Below are 16,311 nucleotides of genomic sequence, written 5' to 3'. Positions count from 1 at the left end.
AATTGAAAGCAGAAAAATAGGACAATAGCTGGAACAAAGTGGATTGTCTATGTTGTTGTTGTTTATGTGTAACCAATAAGCTCAAATTATGACTTGAAAAAGTAACAAAAATACCAACATGTTTTTGTCTACTTCCTTTTACTTATTCAGAGAATTAGCTTCCATTGTTCCTGCATGAAAAATTTTGCTGAGTCCAAGGCCTTACTGTTCACTCTTAAGAAATATACTGCCCTATAGATACTTTTGAAACAAGTACAGCAATCTTGATTTAGAAAATAGAATGTTTAGTTTCGTGTCATAAACAAGTTTCCAAACCCCACACAATCACAGCTGGGTATAGGGGAAAGGAAATAGGACAGTTCTTGCTTAAAGTGGAAATTTCTTAAGCTATGTGTTCTGTCCTAGGGTCTACCAGTTGCTGAGACACAACCCTTTCTCCTCAGGAAGATTTTGTAGGCTCTGCTGAGGGCCCCTGACTTATCTCTACTACAGTTATCTTGACTTGGATGGAAGCTTGTCTATTGCAAGTGATAGTTCATGAATCCTTGTTCAGCCCTGGGCATCTACTGGGATGTCTCGGGTCTCTTTATATTCACATTTCCTTGCCCCTCCAAGTCCCAGGATGATCATTCACACACTGTCTATTCATTAGGCAATAGGCCTGCTTAGCATCCCTGGGAACACCAATGCATGTGTATTTTACACTAAATATTGGGAGAACAACACCCACTGTTCTCCATTCAGTTACTAATGCAGTCAGTCACCATTTCCCACCCTTTGTATATCAGTGGTGGGGGTCACACCTTCAGCCATAGTCCATTTTACTTTACAAAGATAAAAGAAATATCTTATTTCTGTGTGTATCCCATCTATAAGGAACTCCTTTAAAACTTGCTGGGTGCTCTTCTTGAAGCCTCTTTCTGGGCTTGAGCTTACAGTAGCACAGTCCTCTCCATTCCCCTAAGGGTGGATGGAGATTCAGAGCACAGCTTTCTCTTGATCCCTCTCTGACCCCACTGTGTAGATAGATCCCTTTGAGTTGCCAGTAAATATGGGAGAAATTCCTTACATTCTTGATGCAAATTCTTTTTATAAAGGAGAGGTTTTTTTCTCACCCTCACCTTTGAATTCTATTCTATCTGGTGTTGGCACTTCAGGTGAAATGGAGGCCAGGAAAACCCCATTCAAACATGTATCTGCTTGTTTTCAGACTGGCAGTTTATAGATCATTAGAAGAATCATTTATCCTTGATACATTGCTATAGCTGTGATTTTGCATTTGGGATATTCAAATTACATATAGCAAATAATGTCTGATATAAATACTGAAGAAGGGGTAAAAATAGGACAAATTAAATGTGGAAAAAGAAATGTTCCAGATAGAGGAAAGCACAGAACAGAGTTGTGGAAGAAGATGGTGAGAAGAATCTTTACATCGACATCAAAGAGAACTCAGTGCAGCACTAGACATTTGAAGCAAAAAGAATTTTAATACAGGAATTGTTTTGCTTCTGAGATTACAGAAAGGGCAGAAAGAACAAGTTCTAGATTGGCATTCAGGAATTACTTTCAGGACGTGACCAGATTGATCCATCATGGTGTTTCTCTATTTGAAACCAATTCTGGAGCCAGGCCAGAAACAAGAAGTCACTGCCACTTACTACGACCATCAGGAGAAGGGAGAATGGATGTTAAGGCTCTTAACAGCAAGGAATATATAGTATAAATATATTTTATTTTTGAAAGAAGAAACACCCCAAGAAGACCGGCCATATGTATATATACATATATATGTATATATCTGAATGAATATATGAGAGTACTTCAAGATGTTTACGGAAAAATAGAATTAAAGATAATACAAATCTTGGGCCAGGCCGTGGCTCACTTGGGAGAGCGTGGTGCTGACAACACCAAGTCAAGGGTTAAGATCCCCTTACTGGTCATCTTTAAAAAAAAAAAAAAAAAAAAAAAGATAATACAAATCTTTCTGTGAACTTTTTTGTGAGATGAAAAGAACCAGGACATGAAGAAAGAAGGCCACTGCCACACTTCCCTCCAGTTCTCACACGACTGCATGTAAGTGGCAGAATGTATCTAATGTCTAGCAGTCCAGTTAAAAGGAATACTGAGAAATGCAGTTTTCCAGATGAGATTAAAGAAATTACAGGGAAAATTAAAGGATTTGAGAAGCAAACTTTTGTTTTGTTTGTTTGATGGGCTGAATTGTGTACCCTTACCCCAAACCTATATGTCATCTTAATCCCCAGTACCTCAGAATATAATTACATTTGGAGATAATGTCTTTAAAGAAGTGATTAAGTTAAAATGAGGCTGTTAGGGTAGGGCCCTAATTCCCTGTTACTTATGTCCTTAGAAGGAGAGGAAGCCCCAGAAAGAAGACCATGTGAAGAGACAGCTAGAGGGCGACCATCTGCAAGCCAAGCAGAGAGGCCTCAGAGGAAACCATCCCTGCTGGCACATTGATCTTGAACTTTCAACCTCTAGGACTTTAAGAAAATAGATATCTATTGCTTAGGCCACCCAGTCTGTGGTATTTTGTTATGGCAGCCTTAGAAAACTCACACAGTTTGTTTTGGTTAGATGTTTCATTGTATAAGACACCCATCAAAGTTTTAAACATGCTTAAAACAAAGGGATTTGGTATATGACACAAATACTTTATCAGACAAAAATTACTTGTGTTTTATTTGTGTAGCACCAACGAATATTCACCTTTCTAGAGTCTCTGAGCCTGAAGGTTGAGGCAACTGTACCAAATAAATAGCTACACTGACAAATTCTTAGTACAAGTAATTCTCCACGGCTATGCCTTACACATATCTGTAGTTGTTTTAGGTGTAAAAACTGCTCCAGTTTTAGTGATTTAATTATAATGTAGGCTTCACGTTCATTTATAAGTTTTCTGAGATGAGAAATAATGAAAAGTGGAAATAATGGTAAATAATAGAGATATTTGCAAAATATTTAGTTATTTGCACAGTGATATATCTAAACTTGACTTCCAGTCTTATTATATGCAGTTTCATATTTAAAAGTAGCAGCTTTAACCAGTAGATATTGCTATATGGAACAGAATCAGTAATAATAATGGACTATTCCTTGTAAGTAATTTTTTTTAATCGGATTGTTATTTGCTTGGATGTGCTGAATTTCACTTTCTTTTAAAGAAGTCATAGTCAGAGTGGTTAATTATTTATAATTTCCTCCTGAAAAGCTGTGATTAAGTCATTTTATCTAACTCTGTTTCTGAAGAGGCCAGTATACAATTAATTGTGTTCAGTGATGGATAAATTCATTTTGTTTTCCTTTGAGTCCATCAATTCAGTGGCTAAAATTAAAATGAACCAGAACAGCACTTGGAGAATGTGCAACACAGATTTAAACATTCCCTTGCTGTGAAAATGTTAGTTCCAATACTATTAATGTGGTATAAATCAAGTAATATGCTTTATCATCATGAAACTTCATTGTGGGTGGTCTGCATGTGTTTTCCCAACTTGAAGAGAGTTTTTAGTTCTCTAGGAAACAACATCTGGGACAGTTATTCTAATGATGAGATAAAAAGATTTGAGCCTCAATGTGAGTTCAGGAACAGAATGTCAGCTCAGTCAGGAAAAGGGTAGGAAAGACACAGTGTTACAGTGTATAGAACATTGTGGGCATTCACCACACAAAACTGAGTACACAATTAGCCAATGGTCCATGTCAAGTGTAAGATCCAGAATTTCACTCAAGAATACAGAGAATAAATAATCTGTGAAGCAGCTATTACTGTATTTGGTTTGATAGCAGAGCTTTAATCACAGGACATTCAGGCTCTCAGATAAGTTATTCATGCAACAGAGGGGATGGGTTAAGCAATAAGGACACAGTGCATTCAAACTATGCTGTGAAGAATACATACAGCAACTGGGGTGATAGAATATCAAAATCAGAGGTCAGGGCAGGATGAACTTCAAGAGTTTCTTAATAAGTGCATTGGGAAGTCCTCATTTAGGTCAAGAATTGGTTTCAAAATTTAAAGCTGTAAGAAGGCACACATTTAATACAGTAGAAATGTTTCCATTAATTGTGGACCCAATCTAGGGGTAGAATGATGGATTCACTTGACATAGGCTATTTTAATTAAATAAGACTTACAGTGAGAACAAACCTCATGGCATTTTTTTTTTTTTTTTTTTTTTTTTTTTTTTTTTTGTCCTTACAAGATGGACATGCTGTGTCCATTCTTTGGATAACCCATTTGATTCAAGAAGATATTCATTTTTTTTTTTAAATTTTCTTTTCTTTTCTTTTTTTTTTTAATTTTATTTTGTCGATATACATTGTGGCTGATTATTGCTCCCCATCACCAAAACCTCCCTCCCTTCTCCCTCCCCCCCGCCCCCCCAACAATGTCCTTTCTGTTTGCTTGTCGTATCAACTTCAAATAATTGTGGTTGTTATATCTTCTCCCCCCCCCCGGTTTGTGTGTGTGTGTGTGTGAATTTATATATTAATTTTTAGCTCCCTCCAATAAGTGAGAACATGTGGTATTTCTCTTTCTGTGCCTGACTTGTTTCACTTAATATAATTCTCTCAAGGTCCATCCATGTTGTTGCAAATGGCAGTATTTCATTCGTTTTTATAGCTGAGTAGTATTCCATTGTGTAGATGTACCACATTTTCCGTTTCCACTCATCTGATGATGGGCATTTGGGCTGGTTCCAACTCTTGGCTATTGTAAAGAGTGCTGCGATGAACATTGGGGAACAGGTATACCTTCGACTTAATGATTTCCATTCCTCTGGGTATATTCCCAACAGTGGGATGGCTGGGTCGTATGGTAGATCTATTTGCAATTGTTTAAGGAACCTCCATACCATTTTCCATAGAGGCTGCACCATTTTGCAGTCCCACCAACAATGTATGACAGTTCCTTTTTCTCCGCAGCCTCGCCAGCATTTATCGTTCATAGTCTTTTGGATTTTAGCCATCCTAACTGAGGTTAGATGATATCTCAATGTGGTTTTTTCTTTTGCACTTCCCTGATGCTGAGTGATGTTGAGCATTTTTTCATGTAGTGTTGGCCCTTTGTATGTCTTTCTTTGAGAAATGTCTATTCAGGTCCTTTGCCCATTTTTAAATTGGATTTTTTGTGTTTTTACTTTTAGGTTGCTTGAGTTGCTTGTATATTCTGGATTTTAATCCCTTGTCAGATGTATGGTTTGCAAATTTTTTCTCCCATTCTGTAAGTTGTCATTTCACTTTGCTGATTGTTTCCTTTTCTGTGCAGAAGCTTTCTATTTCAATATAATCCCAATTGTCTATTTTTTCTTTTGTTGCCTGTGCTTTTGGGGTCTTATTTATAAAGTCTTTACCAAGTCCTACACCCTGAAGTGTTTCCCTATGTTTTCTTCTAGGAGTTTTATAGTTTCAGGTCTTACACTTAAGTCTTTAATCCAATTCGAGTTGATTTTGGTGTGTGGCAAGATGTACAGGTCTGGTTTCATTCTTCTACACATGGATATCCATATTTTACAGCACCATTTATTGTGGAGGCTGTCCTTTCCCCAGTGTATGTTCTTGTTGCCTTTGTCAGTTGATTTCTGGGTTCTCCATTCTATTCCATTGATCCTTGTGTCTGTTTTTATGGCAGTACCATTCTGTCTTGGTTAATATAGTTTTGTAGTATAGTTTGAAGTCAGGTAGTGTAATACCTGTAGTTTTATTTATTTATTTATTTTTGCTCAAATTGCTTTGGCTATTTGAGGTCTTTGTTGTTCCATATGAATTTTAGGTGTTTTTTAAAATTTTTATTTCTGTGGAGAATGTCATTGGTATTTTAATGGTGATTGCACTGCATCTGTAGATCACTTTGGGTAGTATGGACATTTTCACATCATTAATTCTTCCAATCCATGAACACAGAATATCTTTCCACCTCTTTAATGGGGGTTGAGGAAGCCTTAATATGGTCTGTAGACTAAGTGGGAGCATTGCTCCCATCCACAATTTCTTCTCTGTGTAAACACAAGCATTTCTTGGTTTATGTCTCCCCTGGGAGATTATTTGTATTTATTGATCATGTTCCTTTTCATTTAACTTACAACTAAATCATAACAAACAGTTGTGAACTGGTTTAATCTTCTTGCTAGAGTTACAAACAAGTCTGTATATATTAAGTGCAAGTTGTCTAACCTGTTTGCAGAAAATTTTAAGAGACTTGAGCTATGTCTTTCTACACTCTGTGTAAGTAGAAAGCATGTTCCCGGGTGGGACGGAAGGAATGAGGTGGAAAAACAAAAGATAGAGAAGGGGAGGAAAAACACCAAGCTTCTTTGCTAGCTTGCCTTCATAGCAACTCCAGGATAACATTTTAAACAAAATGGAGAGATAAGCCTTATATGTTAAGGAGTGTCATACAGTTGTTGGGACCTTATAGAAAAACAACATCTTATTCCTTTCTATGGGCTCTGTAGTCAATTAACATATGTAGAAATTTACATAATCTCTCTGTGCCTTAGTGTCCTCATTAGTAAAATGGAGTTAATGATAATATTACTCGTAGGACTGCTGTGAGGATTTAAAGCCTTAATGTGTGTGAGCTCTTAGAGAAGTGCCTGGTACATAGGAAGTACTATTTAAATTTAAGCAATTTTTACTTTTCTAAATTAGTAGCTATACCACCCTGCAGCTTTTATTGAGAAATGCTGAGCCAGCTTTTGTCATCCTCTTTCTCTTACCTTTCACATGGACCAGCACCCTCTTCTGGCTAATTTTACCTCCTGAACCAACCTGCACCTCGTCCCCCATCTTCTCCTCTCCACACCTGCTGATGCCTCTCCTACACCTCCTGACTTGATCACAACAGCCTCTACCTGGTCTCCCTGCCTCTAGCCTTTCCCAGCTCTTGGAAAAGGAAAAGATTCGGGAAGAAGGGGACAAGTCTGTATCAGGTGGCATACAGGGTGGAGGGCGGGGAGAGGGAGGGTCCAGTCAGCAGCACAGGAAGCTTGTGCCTGGGGTGGGTGGGTAGGGTCTGCTCACCCACACCCTCCCCTGGGGAGACCCCCAAGGTTTATTTGAACCCTGGAACCTGCCCTTCCTGGACCACAGCTGATTGGATGAGAGAGGGGGTCTGATCCAGGGGGAGCCAATCAGATCCATCTCTGGGGAATTTGGGATTGGGACCAGAGACATTGGTCAGTTGGGTGGTGGCACTGGAACCGGGCAGTCATGTGTGAATGTTTGAGGCAGGTGCAGAGAAAAGAGATCTGCAGGAGAGGGGAGACTGCAGAGACCCACAGCAAGAGAGAAGCTCGGTGAGAATCTGCACAGCCCTGGGGCAGGGGTGGGGGGCTGGGCAGGCAGCTGGCTTGTCCCTGCTGGTGTCTGGTCCCCACTTCCTGCACCTCCACTTCCTCCCTGGACTTCGGTTCCTTGATATCTTCCCATGCCTCTGGTAAAAGTCCCCTTCTGTGAGCTGATTGGAGTAGGCTTCTGTTACTGGTGTCTGAACGATCTGGGGAGAGCCAGTGTCCTCATTGTCTTGGTGGGACAGAAGCCTGTGGGAGGAGGAGGGGGCAGGAGCAGGGCCTGGGAGGGGAAGGAGTGGTCCTGCTGCCCTCCATGTGGCTGGACCGTGTTGGATCCCATCAGCCCACCCTGGCATCACCCCTGGAGAAGAGCAGACCAAGCTGGTGTCTGCCCAGTGGGGAGTGACCCCAGTGTTGAGGGTACTTGGACCCTGGCATGTGAGGAGGGACTGAGGGGTCATACAGTCAGCCTTGAGAAAAGCAGAGTCTGTGAAGGACATGAAAAGCATTTCCGATGTTTGAAGATTTGTTAGAGGAAAAGAGGAGACCCTGTTCTGTGCTAAGAGTATTAAATTAGTTCCAAAGGTTAAGGGGGCACTTTTGGCTCCTGGAGCTGTCTGCCTGAGGGGTGGCCTTGGGCACAGAAAGCTCCCCATTTCTGCAGCTGAAGTACCACTTGGCAGGTGTTACAGGGCATGCAAGTATGGAGTTGATGGTGTAACTGGGCACTCATAAAATACATCTTCACCTGCAGGTAGGACCCCAAGCAGTGACCATGAAGATGACCATAACCATAAAGAACATCTTCATCTACAGGTTTAACCCAGTCCCAAGGCTGAAACAGCCCCAAGCCCTGATGGTGAACATGGGCCGATTGCAGAATCTGATGGGCCTCTGGCCCAGGGGACAGGCAGGTGATGCCTCTGATCCAGATGGAGCCCATAGGGCTGCAGAGTCCAAGGACGAGAGAGAGCATCTCAGGGATGAGGCAGCTGTAGCAGGAGAGAAATTTGGGGAATAAACAGATATTACAAAGGGATTGAAAGATGTTTTAAATTGAGATGTGGAGCAATCTCTTCTACCTCCCCATCAAAGTTTCAGTAAAATCTGCATGACCTGACAGTGCTTTGGGGTTAGACTTCCCTCTGGAGGTGGGGTGTGTTTGGAGGTGAAGGGGAGGCCCATGTACTGTGCGGGTTACACAACTCGTTCCTGTTCTTTCTCAGTCTCTGGGGCCAACTTTCTGGTTGGGTGAGCCATGCTCCCTAAGGGCTGCCTTCCAAGCCCCGGATGCCCTCCACCTCCCAGACAGCCACGGGAGGCTCAGGCTGCAGGTGTACCTCTGAACATCCTCGTCAAGGCCTGCCCCATGGCTGCTAACTGGAGACAGAGAAGGGAAATAGGCTGCTTGAGAAATTGTGTTAAAACTATTGTGGTGCCTCTCAAGGGAGACAGGCTCCGACCTGGGAGCACTTTGCAGTGATGGCGGAAACAGACCTCAGAGATGGAGGGGCAAGAAGAGAGAGCAGTGGAGATCCTTGCCTGATGTCTTTCCCGAAAAGTGACTTGCGTGGAATTTCTCTGTGGAATGAACCCCTTGACCCAGCTTGGCAAGCGGATCTCAGGGCAGCAGACATTTCTGGGGCAGCTGTGATCCGGCAGCTTTTTGTAACTCTCTTTAGTAATTATCTGCTAAGACTTGGGAAAACAGCAGCCTGTTTATTCATCCTTGTAGAATTAAACCATTACTTTTATTGCTCTATCCACTCGCTGTTAACCTCCTAGGAGGCTTTTCTAGCCCAGAACTAGGGTTTTCATTTGATGAACTCTGAGGACAACATTAAGGTCAGGGGCCCTGGGGGCAGCGGGGCAGCTCCGGAGCTGAATCTCATTGATGGTGGCTCTCCATCAGCGAGTTTGTGCCAAGCGTCCCTGTCAGTGGCACTTGGTTTTCAGAAAAGTAGAAGCTTCTCATAGGGAGCAGATCTTTTTAAAAATTTTTATTGAATCAAAATTGATCATACATATTTTGGGGGTTCAACGTTGACATATGTTGATCAAATAAATATTACTAGCATCTGCATTGTTACAAATCAACCTATTCTTTATGCCCCTTGTCCAATCTCTCTCCATCTCCTTCTCCCTCCCCCTCTCCCTGTTAATCACCCTAGATTTCTTCTCTAGGTCACTCTGTTGATTTGTTGCCCAAATGATCTGTCCAATGCTGAAAGGTGTGATCAGGTCCCCCAATATTATCATAGAGCAGATGCTTCTTCTGTCACTCTGAAATGGGCTTTGTGGAGAGAGACATCCTCTTCTTTTCTTCATCTCTGCTGGTGACTCTCCTTGTGTCAATGCACTACAGTGGCTGGCAGACCATCTGCGTGGTGGTTGTGGCATCTAGCCACCTTCACAGCAGCTGTGGTTATTGTGGTGGCTGTGGTGGGCCACCCACATGGAGGTGAAGCGTTTGGCATGCTCCTTGGTGCTGGCAGTGTGTCTAGTTGTGGCAAGTGTCTGGTCCCCAGGTGGGCCCCGAGGTGCTGGTGTGGTGTGCCAGGTTGTGGGAGGGGGGTCTGGTCCTCAGCTACATGCCCTGCGCCCCCGAGTGGGGCCTCAAGGTGCTGGCAGTGTGCCTGGATGTGGGTGGGGGTCTGGTCCTGGGCTCCATGCCTCATGTCCTCTGGTGGGCCTGAGGTGCTGGTGGTGGGCATGGGCTGGAACTAATTTTTTGTACTTTGCTTACTTCTAAAATGGGAGAACTTCCTGTGGGAACCAGTACTTGAGCTGTGTGGTTGAGTTAAATTACTGCTTCGCTGCTATTTCCCTAAGGAAGTCTTTTTGTGCAGCTCAGGGCTTAATGGTTGACCTTATAGGTACTTCCAGCTCTCCAGAGACCCAGTGCACCCGGGTTGTGTAGAAAGTCTGATCTGGGCCTGAGTTTTTTCATCAAACTGCACCCCATGCAATACTGTATTCCTGACCTGTCTCCTCTGAGTGGTCCTGTGCTGATTGGGGGGCGGATTGGCTGTCCTTGCTGTGCCCCAGTGTTCTCCTGGTGGGCTCGTCTCCCCCACCGCCCATGCTGCAAACACTACAATGGGACAGGCCCTGCGCTGATCCCTTGCAATGACTTACCGGCCTCTGAATGGCTCCCCTTTTTCAGCTGTTCTGGCTCCTCACTCCTGCATGGGTCCATGGGAACCCTATTAGTGGTTTTGATGTCCTGGGGCCCACCAAGGCCCTCTTCACCCCTGCTGCCTCTGAGTAACTCCATCTGAAGGGTACAGCTATGGCTTCTGCTGGCTCCTGCTCCTTGTGCTCATCAGCTTCAGCCTTAAAGTGGCCACAGCCTGAAACGCTCAGAGCAGTTTTTTCTTTCTCTCATTGTGGTTTCTCCCCCTTCACAAACTCTGTAGGTCTCTCCTCCTCTTCCCCTGAGCTCCAGCAGCCCCAGCTTGGCTGATGTTACATTTTTATAGTTGTACATTGGTTGACTTGTGGGAGAGAGTGACACTGGGGACCATCTATTCTGCCATCTTGACCAGCACTCTGAGAGTGGATCTTAAGAAGCAAAGAGCCCAGCTTGGAAGTGCCTGGAGAGCTCTGAAGACATAGGCAGTCAAGTCAGGCCTTTCCTGGGATGGGGCTGGGGAATGTGGCTGGAACAGTCTGGGACACTAGGTTTTAGGGCCAGGAGAAACGATCGAGGTCCAGTCTCTCTTGGAGGGTGCAGTGAGCTCAGCTCTTGGATGAAGGTCAAATGAAGATCAAGGACATGGATCCAGGTAGGGTCTGCCCTGCCTTTCCCTGTGGGCTACTGTTGCTCTTTCATTTCTGGACATTTCGGGGATAGCCCCAACCCGTGACTGATGAATACAAGCTTGCAGAACCTGATGGCACCTGTGGGACAGGAAGGTGAGGCCTCCAATCCTGATACTGTTTGCAGGATGGATAGCTCCTCGCAGGGGCAAGCTTGAGAAACCATAGTTGGTCAAGACATCTTTTGCTACCTGATGTTTGTTGTCCATTGTCCTGCCAGGTGGCATCTGACAGCTGAGGGGATTTGGAGGTGATGATAATCTCTGTGTTTCTGTGCTGAGCTGCCTTAAGTGGCACGATAGCATTGTGTTCTTGGGTGCCTGACACGGGCCGGCTCCCAGGGGCTCCCGAGGGCTCTTCTCTCTGAGGGCTTTCTGTGTTGGCTGCAGCGAGGCAGGTGAGCAGTGGGCATCCAGGAAGTCCTGGGCAGGGGTCACAGGGGCCTTAGCTCTGAGTGCCTACTGTGTGCTTCAGGCACTGTGCTAAGCAGGGATGCATAACTAAGGAAACCCAGACTCGCCCTTGCTCTCGTGCCAAATTTGGCCTCATCATAAGGCTCAAAATGTGATCAGGACTAGCAAGGATGCTAGATGTGGTCAGGCCACAGGGTCTAACAGATCAGATATTCAGGCCTGACTTTCCAGCTTGTTCCGTAGACTCTGAAGCCCTTATACGTGAAGTGGAGTTAGTGGTGATGAATGAATAGGATCAATGCAAACTCATTTTGGAAGAGGCCATTACAATCGTTCATTTTGGAGATCCTCTCTCCTCCCCCAAACAACTATCTTTATTTTAAAAATTTGAAATGTGTGAACAGCTAGTGCAAACAACAGTACAAGACCCAGAAGGCTCTGTATCCAAGCGCTGGGTCTGTCACTCAGTTCCCCTCCCTGCCGTAGTCATGGTGATTGTCTCTTACTAGCGTTTGAAAGTCAAACTCAGGATAGCCATAGCTGTAGTGAGCAATTGCTAAGATTTATCTTCCCCAGATTCAGCTTGATTCTCACTAGCAGCGGCAAAGGCCAACCCTTTCCTCTAGAGGGCCGGGCGGCTTTACCAGAACACGTGCTCGGCTTTAAAGATGCCGGTTTTGATTGGCTGTCATTCAACAATATGTTAATGAAGTATGGCTGTTTAAAACATTTTTAAAAAATCATGTCTCTCTTAAAATGTTAAAACGTGTTGTGAAATGATAGAATTTGAAAAGATTGTATTTCAGAGCCTATTTTCCTATTTATTTTCCTGTGGAGCTAGACACGGGGGCAGTAGCCATCAGTTAAAGGTGCACCGCCACTATAGACCCAGCGGAGGCTGAAACTCCAAACTTAAGACTATACTTTCAGGGATCATTTCTATAGTTTGTAACTAGAGAAGTTTCTCTGAATGTGTAGAGCACCGAAAACCACGAGGAAGAGGTGTAGTGTTCTTTCCTGAGCGTGAAGCTGGTTCTTAGTGTTGCATCGTTGCAACTGCTATTAACCATTGATGATCGTTCTTGCTTTTCACTTAGAAAAGTAAGGGGGAGAGAACGCAGTCTGAGTGGTTTCGGATTAACGTTGGTTAGAAAAGAATAAATTGCATGATAAGGTGAGTTTGAGCTTTGTTTTAATTCAGGTGTTTGTTCAGCAGTGAGGGTTGGTTTTTATGATTATGTTATGAAGTTTCATACATACAGCGTTTTGTTTTACCATGCGGGGCTGTCAGGTAGGATCTTAACTTTTTGTTTAACAAGAATATTTATTACATATAAAGCTAATTGTCACCCCCCCCAATTGGCCCGTGATGTGAGAGCCAGATTCATACTGCGGGTATACCCATTACCAGAAATTACTTCTGTACCCCGTGTCCCCACCAAATTATCCCCTAACCTCTCTCCCCCCCTTCCCCTCCCCCCTCCACTCTGCTTTGTAGCCCTAGGAATGTTAGACCACAGCACTTTCTTTCCTTTCTTCCTTTCTCTTTTAGCTTCCATGTATGAGTGAACACATGTGGTATTTATCCCTCTGTGCTTTGCTTATTTCACTCAACGTAAGTTTCTCCAGGTTCGTCCATGTTGTTGCAAATGGGAATATTTCATTCTTTTTTACAGCAGAGTAGTATTCCACAGTGTATATATACCACAGTTTCCTTACCCCATCATCCACTGATGGACATTTAGGTTGGTTCCATATCTTGGCTATTGTAAACAGAGCTGCAATAAACACGGGAGTGCAGGTATCTCTTCAACATGATGATTTCCATTCCTCTGGGTACATACCCAGAATAGGGATTGCTGGATCGTCTGGAAGATCTGTCTGTGGTTGTTATAGAAACCTCTATACTGTTTTCCATAGTGGTTGCACTAATTTACGGTCCCACTAACAGTGCAGTAGTGTTCCCTTCTCTCCACACCCTCACCAGCACTTGTTATTCACCATCTTTTTGATCATAGCCAGTCTAACTGGAGTGAGGTGGTATCTCAATGTGGTTTTAATTTGCATTTCCCTGATCACTGGTAATATTGAGCATTTTTTCATGTATCTGTTGGCCATTTGTATGTCTTCCTTTGAAAAATATCTGTTCAGCTGATTTCGGGGATCCTTTTGAAGATGACCTTCTCCATCTTCTTTTTAACAATCAAGAGACTCTTGGTGTACAGTAATAGAACTTTGCAAACCCCCAGACTGGATCACAAGATTAGTCAACAGAGTTTTAAATATATAAATGAATTTACTTTCAAGGACTTCGATAGAAAAACAAAATGATTCCCATTTTAGTATAAATTACCTTCATTGCTAAGTTCTGTGAAATAGGGATTGTGTTAGAAAATTTGGGTTGGATAGTTGTTTATCTTTAGTGTAGGAACATTTAAAACCTGGGTTGCAGCAGAATGACTGGAGGGAGATTAAAACAAAAATGCCAGTCCCCCCAGATCTCCTGAACCACAGATCTCTAGGGCTTGGAGACCCCAAATCACATGACCCTGACATGGTGTCCCACAGAGAACTGGAAAGGTGTGTGGGAAGAGACCAGTGCCAAGAAACAGCCACTGGTGGAAAATCCACCCAGAGCCCAGCACCGCTTGCTGTTGTCTGGGGGCTATTGGGCAGCCTTCAGAAGTCCCTGAGGTCCAACCCCCACTGCCCTCTTTCCTGTCCACCTCTCTTGCTCCTCCTTCCTCCCTGTTCTGGCTCTCTTACCCTTGCCCCTTGGGCTACACCGTATCCCAAGCTGGGGACACCCTTGTTTCCCAGCTCTGGCTCCTTCTATTGTCTCCCAGACAAGCTAACATCCCCTTGCTCATGTGGCCACACCCTGCAGCCTAAGTTGTTGTGTTACTGGGTGAAAAGGCCTCCTCTCCATCGGGGTGGAGAAGGGGAGGAAGGCAGGGCTGAAGGAGACCAAGCATCCTGCCCTGCCTGGTTACAATGCTGCTCAGGTGACTGATGCACACGCAGGTGGACGGCCATCCTCCAGGACACCATGCAGTTTAGAGGCTACGTCCTTCCTGAAGTGTGAGGTGAGCCTTGTCATTCAGTAGTGAGAATTGCTTCAATTTGAGATATGCCTATCAATCACACTCAGCCTCACACGGGGCTCTTTGGCTCCCCTGCCCTGACCCCGGAAAGACCATCCATTGGATCAGAGCCAGAGCTAACTTAGGTGGAATGTTGGGGACACTGTTTACCATGGACCCAGCAGCAGGGAGGGAGCCAAGTGGGAGCCAGACAACACGTATTGACTGTGTGGCCAAAGAGTGGGATGGAGATATCCACCTCCCAGAGCTGGGCTGGCAGCTCAGGGCTGTCCCCAGCAAGTGCGGAGGGGTTCTTCCAGGAGCCATGTGTGCGGCCCCAAAGGGCAGGGCCTGAGGGAAGGCTCTGGGAGGGTGCTTGCTATGGAACTTGTGCTTAAAGTTCCTACCACCAGGTGCAGGGAAGGTCTGAGGAGGCAGGGACCTTTGCTGTGGTCTCAGCCCAGCTCTTAAACTGACCACTGTGACTTGGGTGCTCAGTCACTTTTTTTTCCCTTTTCTGGACCTAAAAACTTCCTTTCTTCTTTTTCTTTTTATAGTGATATAGTTGATTGTACACATGTGTGGGGTACAGAGTTGAATATCAATGTCTGTGTGTAATATGTGATGCTCAAATCAGGATAATTAGTATATTCAATGTTATACAATGTAATCATTTTTTGTAGCCCTTTACCAATTCCTCTCTTACCCTCTTTCTTCTCCTCCTTTCCCATCTCTGGTAACCTCTGTTCTGTTCCTTCAGCATCCTCTAGCATTAGCACAACTCGGTATGGGTGTTTATTAGCTGACATCTGCTGTGATCAGTGTGGACAGAGAACTAGTCCTCTGGCTCTGGACCATATCAGGAGGTGAAGGACTGGCCTAAGCAATGGGCTTTTAGGTGGGCTTGACTAGCAGAACTGGTTGAGAGCAGAGATTATTGGAATCCAGGAGACTATGGTCTGACCTTTCGTTCACTTAACTGCAATCTGAAGGCATTAGATAGCAGATGTGTCACCAAGGCCCCCTCCTGGACACACAGCAGACAGCAGTAATTGATCACAGCACTCCTTCCTGCTGAGCCCAGATGCACTGGGGGCTCAGGCCTCCCCCGCTCCCCCAAGGGCAGGCACTCTCCTTGACTCTTGTATGCCTTCCTTAAACCTGGACTCCACCGTGTTCCTCACCCTGCACTGCATATTAGAATTATCTGGACAGGTTTAGGAAATTCTAAATCCTAGGCCTTACCCCAGACCAGCTGAATTGGAATAGAACTCAGGAATTCTTTTGAAAAGCCCCGTAGGAGACTCTGATATGCAGACAGGGCTGAGAACCACTAGTCTAGTTTTCCAGCTCAGGAATTCTATGATTTTTGTGAGAGGAGGGAAAAATAGAAGATAGACCAATAGATCTTACTTAAACAAGAACCAGAGGAATCAGGTCAAGATAACTGACCACAGAGCTGTTTCTGTGTGACAGTATGTTCAGTGTCCCCGCCTCATCCCAGCTATATTCCATCCTGAATGCATATTCTAAGAATTTTCCAGAGCCCCTTTTATGGAAAGCAAACAACTTGCCCAGGTTTGCTGAGGTGTGATAGACAAATTAGTTCCTGTCCCGGACCCATCACCCCATGGTATCAGGCTTAAGGCTAATGATTAATGATATGCAGGT

General features: G+C 44.2%; 1 non-coding gene across 1 annotated transcript; it reads left to right on the top strand.

Annotated features, from left to right (window-relative positions):
* Positions 1-12,471: 12,471 nt before the first annotated feature.
* Positions 12,472-12,688, top strand: LOC134381330 (small nucleolar RNA U3). Its single transcript, XR_010023935.1, has one exon. It is a non-coding gene; the product is annotated as a small nucleolar RNA U3 (small nucleolar RNA).
* Positions 12,689-16,311: the final 3,623 nt, after the last annotated feature.

This window comes from Cynocephalus volans, chromosome 6, assembly GCF_027409185.1.
Source record: "Cynocephalus volans isolate mCynVol1 chromosome 6, mCynVol1.pri, whole genome shotgun sequence".
NCBI classification, from domain to species: domain Eukaryota; kingdom Metazoa; phylum Chordata; class Mammalia; order Dermoptera; family Cynocephalidae; genus Cynocephalus; species Cynocephalus volans.
Note: the sequence above shows the minus strand (reverse complement) of the source record. Positions and strands in the feature narration are given on the sequence as shown.